This window comes from Anabrus simplex, chromosome 3 (genome assembly GCF_040414725.1).
Source record: "Anabrus simplex isolate iqAnaSimp1 chromosome 3, ASM4041472v1, whole genome shotgun sequence".
In the NCBI taxonomy this organism is placed as follows: domain Eukaryota; kingdom Metazoa; phylum Arthropoda; class Insecta; order Orthoptera; family Tettigoniidae; genus Anabrus; species Anabrus simplex.
In genome coordinates, this window is record NC_090267.1 from 70,948,260 (window position 1) to 70,974,605 (window position 26,346).

The 26,346-nt window shown below is 47.6% G+C and overlaps 30 non-coding genes across 30 annotated transcripts; all 30 read right to left on the reverse strand.

Annotated features, from left to right (window-relative positions):
• Positions 1–1,365: 1,365 nt before the first annotated feature.
• On the reverse strand, positions 1,366–1,438 carry TRNAM-CAU (transfer RNA methionine (anticodon CAU)). The gene has a single exon. It is a non-coding gene; the product is annotated as a tRNA-Met (tRNA).
• Positions 1,439–2,260: 822 nt separating this feature from the next.
• On the reverse strand, positions 2,261–2,333 carry TRNAM-CAU (transfer RNA methionine (anticodon CAU)). The gene has a single exon. It is a non-coding gene; the product is annotated as a tRNA-Met (tRNA).
• Positions 2,334–3,007: 674 nt separating this feature from the next.
• On the reverse strand, positions 3,008–3,080 carry TRNAV-CAC (transfer RNA valine (anticodon CAC)). Its single transcript has one exon. It is a non-coding gene; the product is annotated as a tRNA-Val (tRNA).
• A 1,333-nt stretch (positions 3,081–4,413) lies between these two features.
• TRNAM-CAU (transfer RNA methionine (anticodon CAU)) lies at positions 4,414–4,486 on the reverse strand. The gene has a single exon. It is a non-coding gene; the product is annotated as a tRNA-Met (tRNA).
• Positions 4,487–4,789: 303 nt separating this feature from the next.
• Positions 4,790–4,862, reverse strand: TRNAM-CAU (transfer RNA methionine (anticodon CAU)). The gene has a single exon. It is a non-coding gene; the product is annotated as a tRNA-Met (tRNA).
• A 1,266-nt stretch (positions 4,863–6,128) lies between these two features.
• Positions 6,129–6,201, reverse strand: TRNAM-CAU (transfer RNA methionine (anticodon CAU)). The gene has a single exon. It is a non-coding gene; the product is annotated as a tRNA-Met (tRNA).
• Positions 6,202–6,277: 76 nt separating this feature from the next.
• Positions 6,278–6,350, reverse strand: TRNAM-CAU (transfer RNA methionine (anticodon CAU)). Its single transcript has one exon. It is a non-coding gene; the product is annotated as a tRNA-Met (tRNA).
• Positions 6,351–8,498: 2,148 nt separating this feature from the next.
• TRNAM-CAU (transfer RNA methionine (anticodon CAU)) lies at positions 8,499–8,571 on the reverse strand. The gene has a single exon. It is a non-coding gene; the product is annotated as a tRNA-Met (tRNA).
• Positions 8,572–8,646: 75 nt separating this feature from the next.
• On the reverse strand, positions 8,647–8,719 carry TRNAM-CAU (transfer RNA methionine (anticodon CAU)). Its single transcript has one exon. It is a non-coding gene; the product is annotated as a tRNA-Met (tRNA).
• A 225-nt stretch (positions 8,720–8,944) lies between these two features.
• TRNAM-CAU (transfer RNA methionine (anticodon CAU)) lies at positions 8,945–9,017 on the reverse strand. Its single transcript has one exon. It is a non-coding gene; the product is annotated as a tRNA-Met (tRNA).
• A 925-nt stretch (positions 9,018–9,942) lies between these two features.
• TRNAM-CAU (transfer RNA methionine (anticodon CAU)) lies at positions 9,943–10,015 on the reverse strand. Its single transcript has one exon. It is a non-coding gene; the product is annotated as a tRNA-Met (tRNA).
• A 656-nt stretch (positions 10,016–10,671) lies between these two features.
• TRNAM-CAU (transfer RNA methionine (anticodon CAU)) lies at positions 10,672–10,744 on the reverse strand. Its single transcript has one exon. It is a non-coding gene; the product is annotated as a tRNA-Met (tRNA).
• Positions 10,745–11,864: 1,120 nt separating this feature from the next.
• On the reverse strand, positions 11,865–11,937 carry TRNAM-CAU (transfer RNA methionine (anticodon CAU)). The gene has a single exon. It is a non-coding gene; the product is annotated as a tRNA-Met (tRNA).
• A 373-nt stretch (positions 11,938–12,310) lies between these two features.
• On the reverse strand, positions 12,311–12,383 carry TRNAM-CAU (transfer RNA methionine (anticodon CAU)). The gene has a single exon. It is a non-coding gene; the product is annotated as a tRNA-Met (tRNA).
• Positions 12,384–13,502: 1,119 nt separating this feature from the next.
• Positions 13,503–13,575, reverse strand: TRNAM-CAU (transfer RNA methionine (anticodon CAU)). The gene has a single exon. It is a non-coding gene; the product is annotated as a tRNA-Met (tRNA).
• Positions 13,576–14,545: 970 nt separating this feature from the next.
• On the reverse strand, positions 14,546–14,618 carry TRNAI-UAU (transfer RNA isoleucine (anticodon UAU)). The gene has a single exon. It is a non-coding gene; the product is annotated as a tRNA-Ile (tRNA).
• A 1,833-nt stretch (positions 14,619–16,451) lies between these two features.
• TRNAM-CAU (transfer RNA methionine (anticodon CAU)) lies at positions 16,452–16,524 on the reverse strand. Its single transcript has one exon. It is a non-coding gene; the product is annotated as a tRNA-Met (tRNA).
• Positions 16,525–17,638: 1,114 nt separating this feature from the next.
• Positions 17,639–17,711, reverse strand: TRNAM-CAU (transfer RNA methionine (anticodon CAU)). Its single transcript has one exon. It is a non-coding gene; the product is annotated as a tRNA-Met (tRNA).
• Positions 17,712–18,084: 373 nt separating this feature from the next.
• On the reverse strand, positions 18,085–18,157 carry TRNAM-CAU (transfer RNA methionine (anticodon CAU)). Its single transcript has one exon. It is a non-coding gene; the product is annotated as a tRNA-Met (tRNA).
• A 478-nt stretch (positions 18,158–18,635) lies between these two features.
• Positions 18,636–18,708, reverse strand: TRNAM-CAU (transfer RNA methionine (anticodon CAU)). Its single transcript has one exon. It is a non-coding gene; the product is annotated as a tRNA-Met (tRNA).
• A 1,809-nt stretch (positions 18,709–20,517) lies between these two features.
• On the reverse strand, positions 20,518–20,590 carry TRNAM-CAU (transfer RNA methionine (anticodon CAU)). Its single transcript has one exon. It is a non-coding gene; the product is annotated as a tRNA-Met (tRNA).
• A 524-nt stretch (positions 20,591–21,114) lies between these two features.
• Positions 21,115–21,187, reverse strand: TRNAM-CAU (transfer RNA methionine (anticodon CAU)). Its single transcript has one exon. It is a non-coding gene; the product is annotated as a tRNA-Met (tRNA).
• Positions 21,188–21,263: 76 nt separating this feature from the next.
• On the reverse strand, positions 21,264–21,336 carry TRNAM-CAU (transfer RNA methionine (anticodon CAU)). Its single transcript has one exon. It is a non-coding gene; the product is annotated as a tRNA-Met (tRNA).
• An 821-nt stretch (positions 21,337–22,157) lies between these two features.
• On the reverse strand, positions 22,158–22,230 carry TRNAM-CAU (transfer RNA methionine (anticodon CAU)). Its single transcript has one exon. It is a non-coding gene; the product is annotated as a tRNA-Met (tRNA).
• A 225-nt stretch (positions 22,231–22,455) lies between these two features.
• TRNAI-UAU (transfer RNA isoleucine (anticodon UAU)) lies at positions 22,456–22,528 on the reverse strand. The gene has a single exon. It is a non-coding gene; the product is annotated as a tRNA-Ile (tRNA).
• A 1,340-nt stretch (positions 22,529–23,868) lies between these two features.
• Positions 23,869–23,941, reverse strand: TRNAM-CAU (transfer RNA methionine (anticodon CAU)). The gene has a single exon. It is a non-coding gene; the product is annotated as a tRNA-Met (tRNA).
• Positions 23,942–24,313: 372 nt separating this feature from the next.
• On the reverse strand, positions 24,314–24,386 carry TRNAM-CAU (transfer RNA methionine (anticodon CAU)). The gene has a single exon. It is a non-coding gene; the product is annotated as a tRNA-Met (tRNA).
• A 77-nt stretch (positions 24,387–24,463) lies between these two features.
• On the reverse strand, positions 24,464–24,536 carry TRNAM-CAU (transfer RNA methionine (anticodon CAU)). Its single transcript has one exon. It is a non-coding gene; the product is annotated as a tRNA-Met (tRNA).
• Positions 24,537–24,910: 374 nt separating this feature from the next.
• Positions 24,911–24,983, reverse strand: TRNAM-CAU (transfer RNA methionine (anticodon CAU)). The gene has a single exon. It is a non-coding gene; the product is annotated as a tRNA-Met (tRNA).
• A 928-nt stretch (positions 24,984–25,911) lies between these two features.
• TRNAI-UAU (transfer RNA isoleucine (anticodon UAU)) lies at positions 25,912–25,984 on the reverse strand. Its single transcript has one exon. It is a non-coding gene; the product is annotated as a tRNA-Ile (tRNA).
• Between the last annotated feature and the right edge of the window lie 362 nt (positions 25,985–26,346).

Below are 26,346 nucleotides of genomic sequence, written 5' to 3' on the forward strand. Positions count from 1 at the left end.
TACCGAGGCTGCTCGACGTGGCAAGGCGATTAAAAGAATATGAAGTTGCTTTGTGTATACTTGGACATACAGGATAAAAGCCTATGCCCCGGTGAGGATCGAAATCACGACCTTAAGATTATGAGACTTACGCGCTGCCTGCTTCGCTACTGAGGCTGCTCGATGGGGAAGGCAAGCATAAAGAATAAAGGCCCATGCCCCGGGTGAGGTTCGAACCCACGACCATAAGACTAAGAGACTTACGTGCTGCCTACATAGGCTGCTAGAATGGGGGAAGGCCATTATACAGAATATGAAGTTGCTTTGTGTATACTTGGACATACAGGATAAAGGCCCATGCCCCGGTTGAGGATCGAACTCACGACCATAAGACTAAGAGACTTACTTGCTGCCTACATAGGCTGCTAGAATGGGGGAAGGCCATTATACAGAATATGAAGTTGCTTTGTGTATACTTGGACATACAAGATAAAAGCCCATGCCCCGGGCTAGGATCGAACTCACGACCTTAAGATTATGAGACTTTCGCGCTGGCTGCTGCGCTACCGAGACTGCTAATTCTGCGGAATGTAAGGATAAAGACTAGGAAGGAGCTGTGTGTAAACATGGACATTCACGTTGAAAGACTAAGGCTCAGGGGAGGATCGAACCCACGACCATAAGACTAAGAGACTTACGTGCTGCCTACATAGGCTGCTAGAATGGGGGAAGGCAATTATATAGAATATGAAGTTGCTTTGTGTATACTTGGACATACAAGATGAAAGCCTATGCCCCGGGTGAGGATCGATCTCACGACCTTAATATTATGAGACTTACGCGCTGCGTGCTACGCTACCGAGGCTGCTCGGGGTGGAGATTGCAAGTATAAAGAATAACAAAGAGCTTTGCGTAAAATTGGATGTTCATGTAAAATGCCTTTGCTGCAGGTGAGGATCGAACTAATAGCTTATGATTATGAGACTTACGCGCTGCCTGCTGCGCTACCGAGGCTGCTCGGTGTTGAAGGGCGAGGATAAGGAATATGGAGTTGCTTTGTGTATACTTGGGCATACAAGATTAAAGTCTTTGCCCCGGTTGAGGATCGAACTCAAGACCTTAAGATAATGAGACTTACGCGCTGCCTACTTCGCTACCGAGGGAGCTTGGTGTTGAAGGGCGAGGATAAGGAATATGGAGTTGCTTTGTGTATACTTGGACATACAAGATTAAAGCCTTTGCCCCGGTTGAGGATCGAACTCACGACCTTAATATTATGAGACTTACGCGCTGCCTGCTGCGCTACCGAGGCTGCTCGGCGTGGCAAGGCGATTAAATAATATGAAGTTGCTTTGTGTATACTTGGACATACACGATAAAAGCCTATGCCCCGGGTGAGGATCGAACTCACGACCTTAAGATTATGAGACTTACGCGCTGCCTGCTGCGCTACCGAGGCTGCTCGGTGGGGGGAGGCAATTATATAGAATATGAAGTTGCTTTGTGTATACTTGGACATACAAGATAAAAAGCCTATGCCCCGGGTGACGATCGAACTCACGACCTTAAGATTATGAGACTTACGCGCTGCCTGCTGCGCTACCGAGGCTGTTCGTTGTGCAAAATGCAAGTATAATGACTAAGAAGGAGCTTTGAGTTAACTTGGATGTACACTATAAAAGCCTCCGCGGCAGGTGAGGATCGAAGTCAACTCAGACTGTATGATTATGAGAATTACGCGCTGCCTGCTGCGCTACCCAGCCTACCCGACGTGGACGGGCGAGGATAAGGAATATGGAGTTGCTTTGTGTATACTTGGACATACAGGATGCAAGCCTATGCCCCGGGTGAGGATCGAACTCACGACCTTAAGATTAGAGACGCGCTGCCTGCTGCGCTACCGAGGCTGCTCGATGGGGGAAGGCAAGCATAAAGAATATGAAGTTGCTTTGTGTATACTTGGACATACAGGATAAAAGCCCATGCCCCGGGTGAGGATCGAACTCACGACCTTAATATTATGAGACTTACGCGCTGCGTGCTACGCTACCGAGGCTGCTCGGGGGGGAGATTGCAAGTATAAAAAATAACAAGGAGCTTTGCGTACAATTGGATGTTCATGTAAAATGCCTTTGCCGCAGGTGAGGATCGAACTAATAGCTTATGATTATGAGACTTACGCGCTGCCTGCTGCGCTACCGAGGCTGCTCGGTGTTGAAGGGCGAGGATAAGGAATATGGAGTTGCTTTGTGTATACTTGGACATACAAGATTAAAGCCTATGCCCCGGGTGAGGATCGAACTCACGACCTTAAGATTATGAGACTTACGCGCTGCCTACTGAGCTACCGAGGCTGCTCGGTGCTGAAGGGCAAGGATAAAGAATATGAAGTTGCTCTGTGTATACTTGGACATACAGGATGCAAGCCTATGCCCCGGGTGAGACTCGAACTCACGACCTGAAGATTATGAGACTTACGCGCTGCCTGCTGCGTTACCAAATCTGCACTTACCGGGCAATGTAAGGACAAAGAATAAGAAGGTGCTTTGTGTAAACGTGGACATAGAAGATTAAAGCCAATGCTCCAGGTGAGAATCGAACTCACGACCTTAGGATTATGAGATTTACGCGCTGCCTGCTGCGCTACCGAGGCTGCTCGTTGTTGAAGGGCAAGGATAAAGAATATGCTGTTGCCTTGTGTATACTTGGACATACATGGTAAAATCCTATGCCCCGGGTGAGGATCGAACTCACGACCTGAAGATTATGAGACATACGCGCTGCCTGCTGCGTTACCAAATCTGCACTTACCGGGCAAAGTAAGGACAAAGAATAAGAAGGTGCTTTGTGTAAACGTGGACATAGAACATTAAAGCCAATGCCCCGAGTGAGGACCGATCTCACGACCTTAAGATTATGAGACCTACGCGCTGCCTACTGCGCTACGGAGGCTGTTCGATCTGGCAAGGCGAGGATAAAGAATATGAAGTTGCTTTGTGTATACCTCGACATTCAGGATAAAAGCCCATGCCCCGGGTGAGGATCGAACTCACGACCTGAAGATCGTGAGACTTACGCGCTGCCTGCTGCGCTACCGCGGCTGTTCGGGGGGCAGAGTGCAAGTATAAAGAATAAGAAAGAGCTTTGTAAAAAATTGGATGTTCACGATAAAAGCCTTTGCCGCAGGTAAGTTTCGAACTAAGACCGTATGATTATGAGTCTTTCGCGCGCTGCCTTCTGCGTTACCAAGTCTGCACTTACCGGGCAATGTAAGGACAAAGAATATGAAGGAGTTTTGTGTAAACGTGGACATAGAAGATTAAAGCCTATGACCCGGGTTAAAATCGAACTCACGACCTTAAGATTATGAGACACGCGCTGCCTGCTGCGCTACCGAGACTGCTCATTCTGCGGAATGTAAGGATAAAGACTAGGAAGGAGGTTTGTGTCCGCCTCTGTGGTGTAGTGGTTAGCGTGATTAGCTGCCACCCCCCGGAGGCCCGGGTTCGATTCCCGGCTCTGCCACGAACTTTGAAAAGGGCTGGAACGGGGTCCACTCAGCCTCGGGAGGTCAACTGAGTAGAGGTGGTTTTCCGTGGTTTCCCACTTCTCCTCCAGGCGAATGCCGGGATGGTACCTAACTTAAGGCCACGGCCGCTTCCTTCCCTCTTCCTTGCCTATCCCTTCCCATCTTCCCATCCCTCCACAAGGCCCCTGGTCCGCATAGCAGGTGAGGCCGCCTGGGCGAGGTACTGGTCATACTCCCCAGTTGTATCCCCGACCAAGAGTCTGAAGCTCCAGGACACTGCCCTTGAGGCGGTAGAGGTGTGATCCCTCGCTAAGTCCGAGGGAAAAACCGAACCTGGAGGGTAAACAGATGATGATGATGAAGGAGGTTTGTGTAAACTGGTACATAGGCTGCTAGAATGGGGAGGCCAAGGATAAAGTATATAAAGCAGCTTTGTGTATAATAGACATACAAGATAAACGAATATATCCCTGGTGAGGATCGAAATCACGACCTTAACATTATGAGACTTACGCGCTGCGCTACCGAGGGTGCTCGATGGGTGAAGGCAATTATATAGAATATGAAGTTGCTTTGTGTACACTTGGACATACAAGATAGAAGCCTATGCCCCTGGTGAGGATCGAACTCACGACCTTAAGATTATGAGACTTACGCGCTGCCTGCTGCGCTACCGAGGCTGTTCTTTGTGCAGAGTGCAAGTATAATGACTAAGAAGGAGCTTTGATTTAACTTGGATGTTCACTATAAAAGCCTCCGCGGCAGGTGAGGATCGAACTCAGACTGTATGATTATGAGAATTACGCGCTGCCTGCTGCGCTACCCAGGCTACCCGACTTGGAACGGCGAGGATAAGGAATATGGAGTTGCTTTGTGTGTACTTGGACATACAAGATAAAAGCCTATGCCCCGGGTGAGGATCGAACTCACGACCTTAAGATTATGAGACTTACGCGCTGCCTGCTGCGCTACCGAGGCTGTTCGTTGTGCAAAATGCAAGTATAATGACTAAGAAGGAGCTTTGAGTTAACTTGGATGTTCACTTTAAAAGCCTCTGCGGCTGCTCGGTGCTGAAGGGCAAGGATAAAGAATATGAAGTTGCTCTGTGTATACTTGGACATACAGGATGTAAGACTATGCCCCGGGTGAGGATCGAACTCACGACCTTAAGATTAGAGACGCGCTGCCTGCTGCGCTACCGAGGCTGCTCGATGGGTGAAGGCAAGGATAAAGAATATGAAGTTGCCTTGTGTATACTTGGACATACAAGATAAAATCCTATGCCCCGGGTGAGGATCGAACTCACGACCTTAAGATTATGAGACTTACGCGCTGCCTGCTGCGCTACCGAGGCTGCTCGATGGGGCCAGGCGAAGATAAACGAGTATGAAGTTGCTTTGTGTATACTTGGACATACCAGATTAAAGCCTATGCCCCGGGTGAGACTCGAAGTCACAACCTGAATATTATGAGACGCGCTGCCTGCTGCGTTACCAAATCTGCACTTACCGGGCAATTTAAGGACAAAGAATAAGAAGGTGCTTTGTGTAAACGTGGGCATAGAAGATTAAAGCCAATGCCCCAGGTGATGACCGAACTCACGACCTTAGGATTATGAGACTTACGCGCTGCCTGCTGCGCTACCGAGGCTGCTCGCTGTTGAAGGGCAACGATAAAGAATATGAAGTTGCTCTGTGTATAATTGGACATACAAGATAAAATATTTTGCCCCGAGTCAGGACCGAACTGACGACCTTAAGATTATGAGACCTACGCGCTGCTTACTGCGCTACCGAGGCTGCTCGATGTTGCAAGCAAGGATAAAGAATATGAAGTTGCTTTGTGTATACTTGGACATACAAGATAAAAGGCTATGCCCCGGGTGATATTCGAACTCACGACGTTAATATTATGAGACTTACGCGCGGCCTGCTGCGCTACCGAGGCTGTTCGTTGAGCAGAATGCAAGTATAATGACTAAGAAGGAGCTTTGAGTTAACTTGGATGTTCACTATAATAGCCTCTGCGGCAGGTGAAGTTCGAACTAAGACCGTATGATTATGAGTCTTTCGCGCGCTGCCTTCTGCGTTACCAAGTCTGCACTTACCGGGCAATGTAAGGACAAAGAATATGAAGGAATTTTGTGTAAACGTGGACATAGAAGAATAAAGCCTATGATCCGGGTGAAAATCGAACTCACGACCTTAAGATTATGAGACACGCGCTGCCTGCTGCGCTACCGCGACTGCTCATTCTGCGGAATGTAAGGATAAAGACTAGGAAGGAGCTTTGTGTAAAGTGGGACATTCATGTTGAAAGACAAAGCCTCAGGGCAGGATCAAACCCACGACCATAAGACTAAGAGACTTACGTGCTGCCTGCTGTGCTACATAGGCTGCTAGAATGGGGAGGCCAAGGATAAAGAATATAAAGCAGCTTTGTGAATAATAGACATACAAGATAAAAGAATATATCCCTGGCAAGGATCGAAATCACGACCTTAATATAATGAGACTTACGCGCTGCCTGCTGCGCTACCGAGGCTGCTCGATGGGTGAAGGCTATTATATAGAATATGAAGTTGCTTTGTGTATACTTGGACATACAAGATAAAAGCCTATGCCCCGGGTGAGGATCGAACTCACGACCTTAAGATTATGAGACTTACGCGCTGCCTGCTGCGCTACCGAGGCTACTCAATGGGGGAAGGCAATTATATAGAATATGAAGTTGCTTTGTGTATACATGGACATACAAGATAAAAGCCTATGCCCCGGGTGAGGATCGAACTCACGACCTTAAGATTATGAGACTTACGCGCTGCCTGCTGCGCTACCGAGGCTGTTCGTTGTGCAGAATGCAAGTATAAAGAATAAGAAAGAGCTTTGTAAAAAATTGGATGTTCAAGATAAATGCCTTTGCCGCAGGTAAGGGTCGAACTAGGACCGTATGATTATGAGTCCTTCGCGCGCTGCCTGCTGCGTTACCAAGTCTGCACTTACCGGGCAATGTAAGGACAAAGAATACGAAGGAGTCTTGTGTAAACGTGGACATAGAAGATTAAAGCCTATGAGCCGGGTGAAAATCGATCTCACGAACTTATTATTATGAGACTTACGCGCTGCCTGCTGCGCTACCGAGTCTGCTAATTCTGCGGAATGTAAGGATAAAGACTAGGAAGGAGCTGTGTGTAAACATGGACATTCATGTTGAAAGACTAAGCCTCAGTGGAGGATCGAACCCACGACCATAAGACTAAGAGACTTACGTGCTGCCTGCTGTGCTACATAGGCTGCTAGAATGGGGAGGCCAAGGATAAAGAATATGAAGGAGCTTTGTGTATAATAGACATACAAGATAAAAGAACATGCCCCTGGTGAGGATCGAAACCACGACCTTAATATTATGAGACTTACGCGCTGCGTGCTGCGCTACCGCGGCTGCTTGGGGTGGAGATTGCAAGTATAAAGAACAACAAGGAGCTTTGCGTAAAATTGGATGTTCACGTAAAATGCCTTTGCCGCAGGTGAGGATCGAACTAAGAGCTTATGATTATGAGACTTACGCGCCGCCTGCTGCGCTACCGAGACTGCTCATTCTGCGGAGTGTAATGATAAGGACTAGGAAGGAGCTGTGTGTAAACATGGACATTCATGTTGAAAGACTAAGCCTCAGTGGAGGATCGAACCCACGACCATAAGACTAAGAGACTTACGTGCTGCCTGCTGTGCTACATAGGCTGCTAGAATGGGGAGGCCAAGGATAAAGAATATGAAGGAGCTTTGTGTATAATAGACATACAAGATAAAAGAACATGCCCCTGGTGAGGATCGAAACCACGACCTTAATATTATGAGACTTACGCGCTGCGTGCTGCGCTACCGCGGCTGCTTGGGGTGGAGATTGCAAGTATAAAGAACAACAAGGAGCTTTGCGTAAAATTGGATGTTCATGTAACATGCCTTTGCCGTAGGTGAGGATAGAACTAAGAGCTCATGATTATGAGACTTACGCGCTGCCTGCTGCGCTACTGACGCTGCTCGGTGTTGAAGGGCAAGGATAAAGAATATGAAATAGCTCTGTTATATTTGGACATAAAAATAAAAGCCTACGCCCTGGGTGAGGATCGATCTCTCGACCTTAAGATTATAAGACTTACGCGCTGCCTGCTGCGCTACCGGTGCTGCTCGATGTGGCAAGGCGAAGAAAAAAGAATATGAAGTTGCTTTGTGTATACTTGGACATACAGGATAAAGGCCCACGTCCCGGGTGAGGATCGTACTCCCGACCTTAAGATTATGAGACTTACGCGCTGCCTGCTGCGCTACCGAGGCTGTTCGGGATGCAGAGTGCAAGTATAAAGAATAAGAAAGAGCTTTGTAAAAAATTGGAGGTTCACGATAAATGCCTTTGCCGCAGATAAGGATCGAACAAAGACCGTATGATTATGAGTCTTTCGCGCGCTGCCTGCTGCGTTACCAAGTCTGCACTTACAGGGCAATGTAAGGACAAGGAATACGAAGGAGTCTTGTGTAAACGTGCACATAGAAGATCAAAGCCTATGCCCCAGGTGAGGAATGATCTCACGACCTTAAGATTATGAGACTTACGTGCTGCCTGCTGCGCTACCGAGGCTGCTCGGTGGGGAAGGCAATTATATAGAATATGAAGTTGCTTTGTGTATACTTGGACATACAGGATAAAAGCCCTTGCCCCGGGTGAGGATCGAACTCACGACCTTAATATTATGACACTTACGCTCTGCGTGCTACGCTACCGAGGCTGCTCGGGGTGGAGATTGCAAGTATAAAGAATAACAAGGAGCTTTGCGTAAAAAGCCTTAGCTGCAGGTGAGGATCGAACTAATAGCTTATGATTATGAGACTTACGCGCTGCCTGCTGCGCTACCGAGGCTGCTCGGTGTTGAAGGGCGAGGATAAGGAATATGGAGTTGCTTTGTGTATACTTGGACATACAAGATTAAAGCCTATGCCCCGGGTGAGGATCGAACTCACGACCTTAAGATTATGAGACTTACGCGCTGCCTGCTGCGCTACCGAGGCTGCTCGGTGGGGAAGGCAATTATATAGAATATGAAGTTGCTCTGTGTATATTTGGACATAAAGGATGTAAGCCTATGTCCCGGGTGAGGATCGAACTCACGACCTTAAGATTATGAGACTTACGCGCTGCCTGCTGCGCTACCGAGGCTGCTCGACGGGGCCAGGCGAAGATAAAGAATATGAAGTTGCTTTGTGTATACTTGGACATACAAGATAAAAGCCTATGCCCCGGGTGAGGATCGAACTCACGACCTTAAGATTATGAGACTTACGCGCTGCCTGCTGCGCTTCCGAGGCTGCTCGATGGGTGAAGGCAATTATATAGAATATGAAGTTGTTTTGTGTATACTTGGACATACAAGATAAAAGCCTATGCCCCGGGTGAGGATCGAACTCACGACCTTAAGATTATGAGACTTACGCGCTGCCTGCTGCGCTACCGAGGCTACTCAATGGGGTAAGGCAATTATATAGAATATGAAGTTGCTTTGTGTATACTTGAACATACAAGATAAAAGTCTGTGCCCCAGGTGAGGATCGAAGTCATGACCTTAAGATTATGAGACCTACGCGCTGCCTGCTGCGCTACCGAGGCTGTTCGTTGTGCAGAATGCAAGTATAATGACTAAGAAGGAGCTTTGAGTTAACTTGGATGTTCACTATAAAAGCCTCTGCGGCAGGTGAGGATCGAACTCAGACTGTATGATTATGAGACATACGCGCTGCCTGCTGAACTACCCAGGCTGTTCGACGTGGAAGAGAGAGGATAAGGAATATGGAGTTTCTTTGTGTATACTTGGACATACAAGATTAAAGCCTTTGCCCCGGGTGAGGATCGAACTCACGGCCTTAAGATTATGAGACTTACGCGCTGCCTGCTGCGCTACCGAGGATGCTCGACGTGGCAAGGCGATTAAAAGAATATGAAGTTGCTTTGTGTATACTTGGACATACAGGATAAAAGCCTACGCCCCGGGTGAGGATCGAAATCACGACCTTAAGATTATGAGACTTACGCGCTGCCTGCTTCGCTACCGAGGCTGCTCGATGGGGAAGGCAAGCATAAAGAATAAAGGCCCATGCCCCGGGTGAGGATCGAAACCACGACCATAAGACTAAGAGACTTACGTGCTGCCTACATAGGCTGCTAGAATGGGGGAAGGCCATTATACAGAATATGAAGTTGCTTTGTGTATACATGGACATACAAGTTAAAAGCCCATGCCCCGGGTGAGGATCGAACTCACGACCTTAAGATTATGAGACTTACGCGCTGCCTGCTGCGCTACCGAGGATGCTCGGTGGGGGAAGGCAATTATATCGAATATGAAGTTGCTTTTTGTATACTTGGACATACAAGATAAAAGCCTTTGCCCCGGGTGAGGATCGAACTCACGACCTTAAGATTATGAGACTTACGCGCTGCCTACTGCGGTACCGAGGCTGCTTGATGTTGCAAGGCAAGGATAAAGAATATGAAGTTGCTTTGTGTATACTTGGACATACAAGATAAAAGGCTATGCCCCGGGTGATATTCGAACTCACGACCTTAATATTATGAGACTTACGCGCTGCCTGCTGTGCTAGCGAGGCTGCTCGATGTCGCAAGGCGAAGAAAAAGAATATGAAGTTGCTTTGTGCATGCTTGGACATACAAGATAAAAGGCTATGCCCCGGGTGATATTCGAACTCACGACCTTAATATTACGGGACTTACGCGCTGCCTGCTGCGCTAGCGAGGCTGTTCGTTGTGCAGAATAATGACTAAGAAGGAGCTTTGAGTTAACTTGGATGTTCACTATGAAAGCCTGTGCGGCAGGTGAGGATCGAACTCAGACTGTATGATTATGAGACTTACGCGCTGCCTACTGAACTACCCAGGCTGTTCGACGTGGAAGGGCGAGGATAAGGAATATGGAGTTTCTTTGTGTATACTTGGACATACAAGATTAAAGACTTTGCCCCGGGTGAGGATCGAACTCACGACCTTAAGATTATGGGACTGCCTACTGCGCTACCGAGGCTGCTAGATGTTGCAAGGCAAGGATAAAGAATATGAAGTTGCTTTGTGTATACTTGGACATACAAGATAAAAGCCTATGCCCCGGGTGAGGATCGAACTCACGACCTTAAGATTATGAGACTTACGCGCTTCCTGCTGCGCTACCGAGGCTGTTCGGGATGCAGAGTGCAAGTATAAAGAATAAGAAAGAGCTTTGTAAAAAATTGGATGTTCACGATAAATGCCTTTGCCGCAGATAAGGATCGAACTAAGACCGTATTATTATGAGTCTTTCGCGCGCTGCCTGCTGCGTTACCAAGTCTGCACTTACAGGGCAATGTAAGGACAAAGAATACGAAGGAGTCTTGTGTAAACGTGGACATAGAAGATTAAAGCCTATGAGCCGGGTGAAAATCGAACTCGCGAACTTATTATTATGAGACTTACGCGCTGCCTGCTGCGCTACCGAGACTGCTAATTCTGCGGAATGTAAGGATAAAGACTAGGAAGGAGCTGTGTGTAAACATGGACATTCATGTTGAAAGACTAAGCCTCAGGGGAGGATCGAACCCACGACCATAAAACTAAGAGACTTACGTGCTGCCTACATAGGCTGCTAGAATGGGGGAAGGCAATTATATAGAATATGAAGTTGCTTTGTGTATACGTGGACATACAAGATAAAAGCCTATGCCCCAGGTGAGGAATGATCTCACGACCTTAAGATTATGAGACTTACGTGCTGCCTGCTTCGGTACCGAGGCTGCTCGAAGGGGGAAGGCAAGCATAAAGAATATGAAGTTGCTTTGTGCATACTTGGACATACAGGATAAAAGCCCATGCCCCGGGTGAGCATCGACTCACGACCTTAATATTATGAGACTTACGCGCTGCGTGCTGCACTACCGAGGCTGCTCGGGGGGGGGGGGAGATTGCAAGTATAAGGAATAACAAGGAGCTTTGCGTAAAATTGGATGTTCATGTAAAATGCATTTGCCGCAGGTGAGGATCGAACTAATAGTTTATGATTATGAGACTTACGCGCTGCCTGCTGCGCTACCGAGGCTGCTGGGTGTTGAAGGGCGAGGATAAGGAATATGGAGCTGCTTTGTGTATACTTGGACATACAAGATTAAAGCCTATGCCCCGGGTGAGGATCGAACTCACCACCTTAAGATTATGAGACTTCCGCGCTGCCTGATGCGCTACCGAGGCTGCTCAATGGGGGAAGGCAATTATATAGAATATGAAGTTGCTTTGTGTATACTTGGACATACAAGATAAAAGCCTATGCCCCGGGTGAGGATCGAACTCACGACCTTAAGATTATGAGACTTACGCGCTGCCTGCTGCGCTACCGAGGCTGTTCGTTGTGCAGAATGCAAGTATAATGACTAAGAAGGAGCTTTGAGTTAACTTGGATGTTCACTATAAAAGCCTCTGCGGCAGGTGTGGACCGAACTCAGAGTGTATGATTATGAGACATACGCGCTGCCTGCTGAACTACCCAGGCTGTTCGACGTGGAAGGGCGAGGATAAGTAATATGGAGTTTCTTTGTGTATACTTGGACATAGAAGATTAAAGCCTTTGCCCCGGGTGAGGATCGAACTCACAACCTTAATATTATGAGACTTTCGCGCTGCCTGCTGCGGTACCGAGGCTGCTCGACGTGCCAAGGCGATTAAAAGAATATGAAGTTGCTTTGTGTATACTTGGACATACAGGATAAATTCCCATGCCCCGGGTGAGGATCGAACTCACGACCATAAGATTATGAGACTTACGTGCTGCCTACTGCGCTACCGAGGCTGCTCGATGTTGCAAGGCAAGGATAAAGAATATGAAGTTGCTTTGTGTATACTTGGACATACAAGATAAAAGGCTATGCCCCGGGTGATATTCGAACTCACGACCTTAATATTATGAGACTTACGCGCTGCTTGCTGCGCTACCGAGGCTGCTCGACGTGGCAAGGCGATTAAAAGAATATGAAGTTGCTTTGTGTATACTTGGACATACAGGATAAAAGCCTATGCCCCGGTGAGGATCGAAATCACGACCTTAAGATTATGAGACTTACGCGCTGCCTGCTTCGCTACCGAGGCTGTTCGATGGGGGAAGGCAAGCATAAAGAATAAAGGCCCATGCCCCGGGTGAGTATCGAACCCACGACCATAAGACTAAGAGACTTACTTGCTGCCTACATAGGCTGCTAGAATGGGGGAAGGCCATTATACAGAATATGAAGTTGCTTTGTGCTCGGGGTGGAGATTGCAAGTATAAAGAATAACAAGGAGCTTTGCCTAAAATTGGATGTTCATGTAAAATGCCTTTGCCGCACGTGAGCATCGAACTAAGAGATTATGATTATGAGACTTACGCGCAGCCTGCTGCGCTACCGAGGCTGCTCGATGTGGGAAGGCAAGCATAAAGAATATGAAGTTGCTTTGTGTATACTTGGACATACAAGATAAAAGGCTAGGCCCCGGGTGATATTCGAACTCACGACCTTAATATTATGAGACTTACGCGCTGCCTGCTGCGCTACCGAGGCTGCGCGATGGGAGACGGCAATTATATAGAATATGAAGTTGCTTTGTGTATACTTGGACATACAGGATAAAAGCCCAGGCCCCTTGTGAGGATCGAAATCACGACCTTAACATTATGAGACTTACGCGCTGCCTGCTGCGCTACCGAGGCTGCTCGATGGGTGAAGGCAATTATATAGAATATGAAGTTGCTTTGTGTATACTTGGACATATAAGGTAAAAGCCTATGCCCCGGGTGAGGATCGACCGCACGACCTTAAGATTATGAGACTTACGCGCTGCCTGCTGCGCTACCGAGGCTGCGCGATGGGAGACGGCAATTATATAGAATATGAAGTTGCTTTGTGTATACTTGGACATATAAGGTAAAAGCCTATGCCCCGGGTGAGGATCGAACTCACGACCTTAAAATTATGAGACTTACGCGCTGCCGGCTGCGCTACCGAGGCTGCTCGGGGTGGAGATAGCAAGTATAAAGAAGAACAAGGAGTTTCGCGTAAAATTGGATATTCATGTAAAATGCATTTGCCGCAGGTGAGGATCGAACTCAGACTGTATGACTATGAGACTTACGCACTGCCTGCTGCTCTACCCAGGCTGCCCGACGTGGAAGGGCGGGGATAAGGAATATGGTGTTGCTTTGTGTATACTTGGAGATACAAGATTAAAGCCTATGCCCCGGGTGAGGATCGAACTCACTACCTTAAGATTATGAGACTTACCCGCTGCCTACTGCCCTACGAGGCTGCTCGATGTTGCAAGGCAAGGGTAAAGAATATGAAGTTGCTTTTTGTATACTTGGATATACAAGATAAAAGGCTATGCCCCGGGTGAAATTCGAACTCACGACCTTATTGTTATGAGTCTTACGCGCTGCCTGCTGCGCTACCGAGGCTGCTCGACGTTGCAAGGCGAAGAAAAAGAATATGAAGTTGCTTTGTGTATACTTGGACATACAAGATGAAAGCCTGTGGCCCGGGTGAGATTCGAACTTACGACCTTAAGACTATGAGACTTACGCGCTGCCTGCTGCGTTACCAAAGGTGCACATACCGGCCAATGTAAGGACAAAGAATAAGAAGGAGCTTTGTGTAAACGTGGACGTAGAAGATTAAAGCCTATGCCCCAGGTGAGGATCGTACTCACGACCTTAAGATTATGAGACATACGCGCTGCCCGCTGCGCTACCGAGGCGGCTCGTTGTTGAAGGGCAAGGATAAAGAATATGAAGTTGCTCTGTGTATACTTGGACATACAAGATATAAGCCTACGCCCCGGGTGAGGACCGAACTCACGACCTTAAGATTATTAGACTTACGCGCTGCCTACTGCGATACCGAGTGTGCTCGATGTTTCAAGGCAAGGATAAAGAATATGAAGTTGCTTTGTGAATACATGGACATACAAGTTAAAAGGCTATGCCCCGGGTGAAATTCGAACTCACGACCTTAATATTATAAGACTTACGCGCTGCCTGCTGCGCTACCGAGGCTGCTCGATGGGGCAAGGCGAAGAAAAAAAATATGAAGTTGCTTTGTGTATACTTGGACATACGAGATAAGAAGCTTATGCCCCGGGTGAGAATCGAACTCACGACCTTATGATTGTGAGGCATACGCGCTGCCTGCTGCGTTACAAACGCTGCACTTACCGTGCAATGTTAGGACAAAGAATAAGAAGGACTTTTGTGTAAACGTGGCCTACGCTCCGGATGATGATCGAACTCACGACCTTTAAGATTATGAGACTTACGCGCTGCCTGCTGCGCTACCGAGGCTGCTCGTTGTCGAAGGGCAAGGATAAGGAATATGAAGTTGCTCTGTGTATACTTGGACATACAGGATGAAAGCCTATGCCCCGGTGAGGATCGAAATCACGACCTTAAGATTATGAGACTTACGCGCTGCCTGTTGCGCTACCGATGCTGCTCGGTGGGGTAAGGCAAGCAGAAAGAATATGAAGTTGCTTTGTGTATACTTGGACATACAAGATAGAAGCCTATACCCCGGGTGAGGATCGAAGTCTCGACCTTAAGATTATGAGACATACGCGCTGCCTGCTGCGCTACCGAGGCTGCTCGGGGTGGAGATTGCAAGTATAAAGAATAACAAGGAGCTTTGCGTAAAATTGGATGTTCATGTAAAATGCCTTTGCCGCAGGCGAGGATCGAACTAAGAGCTTGTGATTATGAGACCCACGCGCTGCCTGCTGCGCTACCGAGGCTGCTCGGTGTTGAAGGGCAAGGATAAAGAATATGAAATAGCTCTGTGTGTACTTGGACATAAAGGATGAAAGCCTACACCCCGTGTGAGGATCGAACTCACGACCTTAAGATTATGAGACTTACGCGCTGCCTGCTGCGCTACCGAGGCTGCTCGATGTGGGAAGGCAATTATATAGAATATGAAGTTGCTTTGTGTACACTTGGACATACAGGATAAATCCTATGCCCCGGGTGAGGATCGAACTCACGACCTTATGATTATGACACTTACGCGCTGCCTGCTGCGCTACCGAGGCTGCTCGATGAGGGAAGGCAAGGATAAAGAATATGAAGTTGCTTTGTGTATACTTGGACATACAATATAAAAGCCAATGCCCCTGGTGAGAATCGAACTCACGACCTTAAGATTATGAGACTTACGCGCTGCCTACTGCGGTACCGAGGCTGCTCGATGTTGCAAGGCAAGGATAAAGAATATGAAGTTGCTTTGTGTATACTTGGACATACAAGATAAAAGGCTATGCCCCGGGTGATATTCGAACTCACGACCTTAATATTATGAGACTTACGCGCTGCCTGCTGTGCTAGCGAGGCTGCTCGATGTAGCAAGGCGAAGAAAAAGAATATGAAGTTGCTTTGTGCATGCTTGGACATACAAGATAAAAGGCTATGCCCCGGGTGATATTCGAACTCACGACCTTAATATTACGGGACTTACGCGCTGCCTGCTGCGCTAGCGAGGCTGTTCGTTGTGCAGAATAATGACTAAGAAGGAGCTTTGAGTTAACTTGGATGTTCACTACAAAAACCTGTGCGGCAGGTGAGGATCGAACTCAGACTGTATGATTATGAGACTTACGCGCTGCCTACTGAACTACCCAGGCTGTTCGACGTGGAAGGGCGAGGATAAGGAATATGGAGTTTCTTTGTGTATACTTGGACATACAAGATTAAAGACTTTGCCGCGGGTGGGGATCGAACTCACGACCTTAGGATTATGGGACTGCCTACTGCGCTACCGAGGCTGCTCGATGTTGCAAGGCAAGGATAAAGAATATGAAGTTGCTTTGTGTATACTTGGACATACAAGATAAAAGCCTATGCCCCGGGTGAGGATCGAACTCACGACCTTAAGATTATGAGACTTACGCGCTTCCTGCTGCGCTACCGAGGCTGTCAGGGATACGGAGTGCAAGTATAAAAAATAAGAAAGAGCTTTGTAAAAAATTGGATGTTCACGATAAATGCCTTTGCCGCAGATAAGGATCGAACTAAGACCGTATTATTATGAGTCTTTCGCGCGCTGCCTGCTGCGTTACCAAGTCTGCACTTACCGGGCAATGTAAGGACAAAGAATACGAAGGAGTCTTGTGTAAACGTGGACATAGAAGATTAAAGCCTATGAGCCGGGTGAAAATCGAACCCACGACTTATTATTATGAGACTTACGCGCTGCCTGCTGCGCTACCGAGACTGCTAATTCTGCGGAATGTACGGATAAAGACTAGGAAGGAGCTGTGTGTAAACATGGACATTCATGTTGAAAGACTAAGCCTCAGGGGAGGATCGAACCCACGACCATAAGACTAAGAGACTTACGTGCTGCCTACATAGGCTGCTAGAATGGGGGAAGGCAATTATATAGAATATGAAGTTGCTTTGTGTATACGTGGACATACAAGATAAAAGCCTATGCCCCAGGTGAGGAATGATCTCACGACCTTAAGATTATGAGACTTACGTGCTGCCTGCTTCGGTACCGAGGCTGCTCGAAGGGGGAAGGCAAGCATAAAGAATATGAAGTTGCTTTGTGCATACTTGGACATACAGGATAAAAGCCCATGCCCCGTGTGAGCATCGACTCACGACCTCAATATTATGAAGCTTACGCGCTGCGTGCTGCACTACCGAGGCTGCTCGGGGGGGAGATTGCAAGTATAAGGAATAACAAGGAGCTTTGCGTAAAATTGGATGTTCATGTAAAATGCCTTTGCCGCAGGTGAGGATCGAACTAATAGCTTATGATTATGAGACTTACGCGCTGCCTGCTGCGCTACCGAGGCTGCTGGGTGTTGAAGGGCGAGGATAAGGAATATGGAGCTGCTTTGTGTATACTTGGACATACAAGATTAAAGCCTATGCCCCGGGTGAGGATCGAACTCACCACCTTAAGATTATGAGACTTCCGCGCTGCCTGATGCGCTACCGAGGCTGCTCAATGGGTGAAGGCAATTATATAGAATATGAAGTTGCTTTGTGTATACTTGGACATACAAGATAAAAGCCTATGCCCCGGGTGAGGATCGAACTCACGACCTTAAGATTATGAGACTTACGCGCTGCCTGCTGCGCTACCGAGGCTGTTCGTTGTACAGAATGCAAGTATAATGACTAAGAAGGAGCTTTGAGTTAACTTGGATGTTCACTATAAAAGCCTCTGCGGCAGGTGTGGACCGAACTCAGAGTGTATGATTATGAGACATACGCGCTGCCTGCTGAACTACCCAGGCTGTTCGACGTGGAAGGGCGAGGATAAGGAATATGGAGTTTCTTTGTGTATACTTGGACATAGAAGATTAAAGCCTTTGCCCCGGGTGAGGATCGAACTCACGACCTTAATATTATGGGACTTACGCGCTGCCTGCTGCGCTACCGAGGCTGCTCGACGTGCCAAGGCGATTAAATGAATATGAAGTTGCTTTGTGTATACTTGGACATACAGGATGAATTCCCATGCCCCGGGTGAGGATCGAACTCACGACCATAAGATTATGAGACTTACGTGCTGCCTACTGCGCTACCGAGGCTGCTCGATGTTGCAAGGCAAGGATAAAGAATATGAAGTTGCTTTGTGTATACTTGGGCATACAAGATAAAAGGCTATGCCCCGGGTGGTATTCGAACTCACGTCCTTAATATTATGAGACTTACGCGCTGCCTGCTGCGCTACCGAGGCTGCTCGACGTGGCAAGGCGATTAAAAGAATATGAAGTTGCTTTGTGTATACTTGGACATACAGGATAAAAGCCTATGCCCCGGTGAGGATCGAAATCACGACCTTAAGATTATGAGACTTACGCGCTGCCTGCTTCGCTACCGAGGCTGCTCGATGGGGGAAGGCAAGCATAAAGAATAAAGGCCCATGCCCCGGGTGAGGATCGAACCAACGACCATAAGACTAAGAGACTTACTTGCTGCCTACATAGGCTGCTAGAATGGGGGAAGGCCATTATACAGAATATGAAGTTGCTTTGTGTATACTTCTACATACAAGATAAAAGCCCATGCCCCGGGTGAGGATCGAACTCACGACCTTAAGATTATGAGACTTACGCGCTGCCTGCTGCGCTACCGAGACTGCTAATCCTGCGGAATATAAGGATAAAGACTAGGAAGGAGCTGTGTGTAAACATGGACATTCACATTGAAAGACTAAGGCTCAGGGGAGGATCGAACCCACGACCATAAGACTAAGAGACTTACGTGCTGCCTACATAGGCTGCTAGAATGGGGGAAGGCAATTATATATAATATGAAGTTGCTTTGTGTATACTTGGACATACAAGATGAAAGCCTATGCCCCGGGTGAGGATCGATCTCACGACCTTAAGATTATGAGACTTACGTGCTGCCTGCTGCGCTACCGAGGCTGTTCGGGATGCAGTGTGCAAGTATAAAGAATAAGAAAGAGCTTTGTAAAAAATTGGATGTTCACGATAAATGCCTTTGCCGCAGGTAAGGATCGAACTAAGACCGTATGATTATGAGTCTTTCGCGCGCTGCCTGCTGCGTTAACAAGTCTGCACTTACCGGGCAATGTAAGGACAAAGAATACGAAGGAGTTTTGTGTAAACGTGGACATAGAAGATCAAAGCCTATGAGCCGGGTGAAAATCGAACTCACGACTTATTATTATGAGACTTACGCGCTGCCTGCTGCGCTACCGAGACTGCTAATTCTGCGGAATGTAAGGATAAAGACTAGGAAGGAGCTGTGTGTAAACATGGACATTCACGTTGAAAGACTAAGGCTCAGGTGAGGATCGAACCCACGACCATAAGACTAAGAGACTTACGTGCTGCCTACATAGGCTGCTAGAATGGGGGAGGGCAATTATATAGAATATGAAGTTGCTTTGTGTATACTTGGACATACAAGATGAAGCCTATGCCCCGGGTGAGAATCGATCTCACGACCTTAAGATTATGAGACTTACGTGCTGCCTGCTTCGCTACCGAGGCTGCTCGATGGGGGAAGGGAAGCATAAAGAATATGATGTTGCTTTATGTATACTTGGACATACAGGATAAAAGCCCTTGCCCCGGCTGAGGATCGAACTCACGACCTTAATATTATGAGACTTACGCGCTGCGTGCTACGCTACCGAGGCTGCTCGGGGTGGAGATTGCAAGTATAAAGAATAACAAGGAGCTTTGCGTAAAATTGGATGTTCATGTAAAATGCCTTTGCTGCAGGTGAGGATCGAACTAATAGCTTATGATTATGAGACTTACGCGCTGCCTGCTGCGCTACCGAGGCTGCTCGGTGTTGAAGGGCGAGGATAAAGAATATGGAGTTGCTTTGTGTATACTTGGGCATACAGGATTAAAGTCTTTGCCCCGGTTGAGGATCGAACTCACGACCTTAAGATAATGAGACTTACGCGCTGCCTACTGCGCTACCGAGGGAGCTTGGAGTTGAAGGGCGAGGATAAGGAATATGGAGTTGCTTTGTGTATACTTGGACATACAAGATTAAAGCCTTTGCCCCGGTAGAGGATCGAACTCACGACCTTAATATTATGAGACTCACGCGCTGCCTGCTTCGCTACCGAGGCTGCTCGATGGGGGAAGGCAAGCATAAAGAATAAAGGCCCATGCCCCGGGTGAGGATCGAACCCACGCAGATAAGACTAAGAGACTTACGTGCTGCCTACATAGGCTGCTAGAATAGAGGAAGGACATTATATAGAATATGAAGTTGCTTTGTTAATACTTGGACATACAAGATAAAAGGCTACGCCCCGGGTGAGGATCGAACTCACGACCTTAAGATTATGAGACTTACGCGCTGCCTGCTGCGCTACCGAGGATGGTCGGTGTGGGAGGCAATTATATAGAATATGAAGTTGCTTTGTGTATACTTGGACATACAAAATAAAAGCCTATGCCCCGGATGAGGATCGAACTCACGACCTTAAGATTATGAGACTTACGCGCTGCCTGCTGCGCTACCGAGGCTGCTCGGGGTGGAGATTGCAAGTATAAAGAATAACAAGGAGCTTTGCCTAAAATTGGATGTTCATGTAAAATGCCTTTGCCGCAGGTGAGCATCGAACTAAGAGATTATGATTATGAGACTTACGCGCAGCCTGCTGCGCTACCGAGGCTGCTCGATGTGGGAAGGCAAGCATGAAGAATATGAAGTTGCTTTGGGTATACTTGGACATACAAGATAAAAGGCCAGGCCCCGGGTGATATTCGAACTCACGACCTTAATATTATGAGACTTACGCGCTGCCTGCTGCGCTACCGAGACTGCTAATTCCGCGGAATGTAAGGATAAAGACTAGGAAGGAGCTGCGTGTAAACATGGACATTCATGTTGAAAGACTAAGCCTCAGGGGAGGATCGAACCCAGGACCATAAGACTAAGAGACTTACGTGCTAACTGCTTCGCTACCGAGGCTGCTCGATGGGTGAAGGCAATTATATAGAATATGAAGTTGCTTTGTGTATACTTGGACATAAAAGGTAAAAGCCTATGCCCCGGGTGAGGATCGAACTCACGACCTTAACATTATGAGACTTACGCGCTGCCTACTGCGCTACCGAGGCTGCTCGATGGGTGAAGGCAATTATATAGAATATGAAGTTGCTTTGTGTATACTTGGACATAAAAGGTAAAAGCCTATGCCCCGGGTGAGGATCGAACTCACGACCTTAAAATTATGAGACTTACGCGCTGCCGGCTGCGCTACCGAGGCTGCTCGGGGTGGAGATAGCAAGTATAAAGAAGAACAAGGAGTTTCGCGTAAAATTGGATATTCATGTAAAATGCCTTTGCCGCAGGTGAGGATCGAACTCAGACTGTATGACTATGAGACTTACGCACTGCCTGCTGCTCTACCCAGGCTGCCCGACGTGGAAGGGCGGGGATAAGGAATATGGTGTTGCTTTGTGTATACTTGGAGATACAAGATTAAAGCCTATGACCCCGGGTGAGGATCGAACTCACTACCTTAAGATTATGAGACTTACCCGCTGCCTACTGCCCTACGATTCTGCTCGATGTTGCGAGGCAAGGGTAAATAATATGAAGTTGCTTTTTGTATACTTGGACATACAAGATAAAAGGCTATGCCCCGGGTGAAATTCGAACTCACGACCTTACTGTTATGAGTCTTACGCGCTGCCTGCTGCGCTACCGAGGCTGCTCGACGTTGCAAGGCGAAGAAAAAGAATATGAAGTTGCTTTGTGTATACTTGGACATACAAGATGAAAGCCTAAGCCCCGGGTGAGTATCGAACTCACGACCTTATGATTATGAGACTTACGCGCTGCCTGCTGCGCTACCGAGGCTGCTCGATGGGGCAAGGCGAAGATAAAGAATATGAAGTTGCTTTTTGTATACTTGGACATACTAGATTAAAGCCTGTGGCCCGGGTGAGAATCGAACTTACGACCTTAAGATTATGAGACTTTCGCGCTGCCTGCTGCGTTACCAAAGCTGCACATACCGGCCAATGTAAGGACAAAGAATAAGAAGGAGTTTGTGTAAACGTGGACGTAGAAGATTAAAGCCTATGCCCCAGGTGAGGATCGAACTCACGACCTTAAGATTATGAGACATACGCGCTGCCCGCTGCGCTACCGAGGCGGCTCGTTGTTGAACGGCAAGGATAAAGAATATGAAGTTGCTCTGTGTATACTTGGACATACAAGATATAAGCCTACGCCCCGGGTGAGGACCGAACTCACGACCTTAAGATTATTAGACTTACGCGCAGCCTACTGCGATACCGAGTCTGCTCGATGTTTCAAGGCAAGGATAAAGAATATGAAGTTGCTTTGTGTATACATGGACATACAAGTTAAAAGGCTATGCCCCGGGTGAAATTCGAACTCACGACCTTAATATTATAAGACTTACGCGCTGCCTGCTGCGCTACCGAGGCTGCTCGATGGGGCAAGGCGAAGAAAAAAAATATGAAGTTGCTTTGTGTATACTTGGACATACGAGATAAAAAGCTTATGCCCCGGGTGAGAATCGAACTCACGACCTTATGATTGTGAATCTTACGCGCTGCCTGCTGCGTTACAAACGCTGCACTTACCGTGCAATGTTAGGACAAAGAATAAGAAGGACTTTTGTGTAAACGTGGCCTACGCTCCGGATGATGATCGAACTCACGACCTTTAAGATTATGAGACTTACGCGCTGCCTGCTGCGCTACCGAGGCTGCTCGTTGTCGAAGGGCAAGGATAAGGAATATGAAGTTGCTCTGTGTATACTTGGACATACAGGATGAAAGCCTATGCCCCGGTGAGGATCGAAATCACGACCTTAAGATTATGAGACTTACGCGCTGCCTGTTGCGCTACCGATGCTGCTCGGTGGGGTAAGGCAAGCAGAAAGAATATGAAGTTGCTTTGTGTATACTTGGACATACAAGATAGAAGTCTATACCCCGGGTGAGGATCGAAGTCTCGACCTTAAGATTATGAGACTTACGCGCTGCCTGCTTCGCTACTGAGGCTGCTCGATGGGGGAAGGCAAGCATAAAGAATAAAGGCCCATGCCCCGGGTGAGGTTCGAACCCACGACCATAAGACTAAGAGACTTACGTGCTGCCTACATAGGCTGCTAGAATGGGGGAAGGCCATTATACAGAATATGAAGTTGCTTTGTGTATACTTGGACATACAGGATAAAGCCCCATGCCCCGGTTGAGGATCGAACTCACGACCGTAAGACTAAGAGACTTACTTGCTGCCTACATAGGCTGCTAGAATGGGGGAAGGCCATTATACAGAATATGAAGTTGCTTTGTGTATACTTGGACATACAGGATAAAGCCCCATGCCCCGGTTGAGGATCGAACTCACGACCGTAAGACTAAGAGACTTACTTGCTGCCTACATAGGCTGCTAGAATGGGGGAAGGCCATTATACAAAATATGAAGTTGCTTTGTGTATACTTGGACATACAAGATAAAAGCCCATGCCCCGGGTGAGGATCGAACTCACGACCTTAAGATTATGAGACTTTCGCGCTGCCTGCTGCGCTACCGAGACTGCTAATTCTGCGGAATGTAAGGATAAAGACTAGGAAGGAGCTGTGTGTAAACATGGACATTCACGTTGAAAGACTAAGGCTCAGGGGAGGATCGAACCCACGACCATAAGACTAAGAGACTTACGTGCTGCCTACATAGGCTGCTAGAATGGGGGAAGGCAATTATATAGAATATGAAGTTGCTTTGTGTATACTTGGACATACAAGATGAAAGCCCATGCCCCGGGTGAGGATCGAACTCACGACCTTATGATTATGAGACTTACGCGCTGCCTGCTGCGCTACCGAGGCTGCTCGGTGTTGAAGGGCGAGGATAAGGAATATGGAGTTGCTTTGTGTATACTTGGGCATACAAGATTAGAGTCTTTGCCCCGGTTGAGGATCGAACTCAAGACCTTAAGATAATGAGACTTACGCGCTGCCTCTTGCGCTACCGAGGGAGCTTGGTGTTGAAGGGCGAGGATAAGGAATATGGAGTTGCTTTGTGTATACTTGGACATACAAGATTAAAGCCTTTGCCCCGGTTGAGGATCGAACACACGACCTTAATATTATGAGACTTACGCGCTGCCTGCTGCGCTACCGAGGCTGCTCGACGTGGCAAGGCGATTAAATAATATGAAGTTGCTTTGTGTATACTTGGACATACACGATAAAAGCCTATGCCCCGGGTGAGGATCGAACTCACGACCTTAAGATTATGAGACTTACGCGCTGCCTGCTGCGCTACCGAGGCTGCTCGGTGGGGGAAGGCAATTATATAGAATATGAAGTTGCTTTGTGTATACTTGGACATACAAGATAAAAACCCTATGCCCCGGGTGAGGATCGAACTCACGACCTTAAGATTATGAGACTTACGCGCTGCCTGCTGCGCTACCGAGGCTGTTCGTTGTGCAAAATGCAAGTATAATGACTAAGAAGGAGCTTTGAGTTAACTTGGATGTACACTATAAAAGCCTCCGCGGCAGGTGAGGATCGAAGTCAACTCAGACTGTATGATTATGAGAATTACGCGCTGCCTGCTGCGCTACCCAGGCTACCCGACGTGGACGGGCGAGGATAAGGAATATGGAGTTGCTTTGTGTATACTTGGACATACAGGATGCAAGCCTATGCCCCGGGTGAGGATCGAACTCACGACCTTAAGATTAGAGACGCGCTGCCTGCTGCGCTACCGAGGCTGCTCGATGGGTGAAGGCAAGGATAAAGAATATGAAGTTGCCTTGTGTATACTTGGACATACAAGATAAAATCCTATGCCCCGGGTGAGGATCGAACTCACGACCTTAAGATTATGAGACTTACGCGCTGCCTGCTGCGCTACCGAGGCTGCTCGATGGGGGAAGGCAAGCATAAAGAATATGAAGTTGCTTTGTGTATACTTGGACATACAGGATAAAAGCCCATGCCCCGGGTGAGGATCGAACACACGACCTTAATATTATGAGACTTACGCGCTGCGGGCTACGCTACCGAGGCTGCTCGGGGGGGAGATTGCAAGTATAAAAAATAACAAGGAGCTTTGCGTAAAATTGGATGTTCATGTAAAATGCCTTTGCCGCAGGTGAGGATCGAACTAATAGCTTATGATTATGAGGCTTACGCGCTGCCTGCTGCGCTACCGAGGCTGCTCGGTGTTGAAGGGCGAGGATAAGGAATATGGAGTTGCTTTGTGTATACTTGGACATACAAGATTAAAGCCTATGCCCCGGGCGAGGATCGAACTCACGACCTTAAGATTATGAGACTTACGCGCTGCCTGCTTCGATAGCGAGGCTGCTCGATGGGGGAAGGCAAGCATAAAGAAAAAAAGGCCCATGCCCCGGGTGAGGATCGAACCCACGACCATAAGACTAAGAGACTTACTTGCTGCCTACATAGGCTGCTAGAATGGGGGAAGGCCATTATACAGAATATGAAGTTGCTTTGTGTATACTTGGACATACAAGATAAAAGCCCATGACCCGGGTGAGGATCGAACTCACGACCTTAAGATTATGACACTTACGCGCTGCCTGCTGCGCTACCGAGGCTGCTCGGTGGGGGAAGGCAATTATATAGAATATGAAGTTGCTTTGTGTATACTTGGACATACAAGATAAAAGCCTATGCCCCGGGCGAGGATCGAACTCACGACCTTAAGATTATTAGACTTACGCGCAGCCTACTGCGATACCGAGTCTGCTCGATGTTTCAAGGCAAGGATAAAGAATATGAAGTTGCTTTGTGTATACATGGACATACAAGTTAAAAGGCTATGCCCCGGGTGAAATTCGAACTCACGACCTTAATATTATAAGACTTACGCGCTGCCTGCTGCGCTACCGAGGCTGCTCGATGGAGCAAGGCGAAGAAAAAAAATATGAAGTTGCTTTGTGTATACTTGGACATACGAGATAAAAAGCTTATGCCCCGGGTGAGAATCGAACTCACGACCTTATGATTGTGAATCTTACGCGCTGCCTGCTGCGTTACAAACGCTGCACTTACCGTGCAATGTTAGGACAAAGAATAAGAAGGACTTTTGTGTAAACGTGGCCTACGCTCCGGATGATGATCGAACTCACGACCTTTAAGATTATGAGACTTACGCGCTGCCTGCTGCGCTACCGAGGCTGCTCGTTGTCGAAGGGCAAGGATAAGGAATATGAAGTTGCTCTGTGTATACTTGGACATACAAGGTGAAAGCCTAT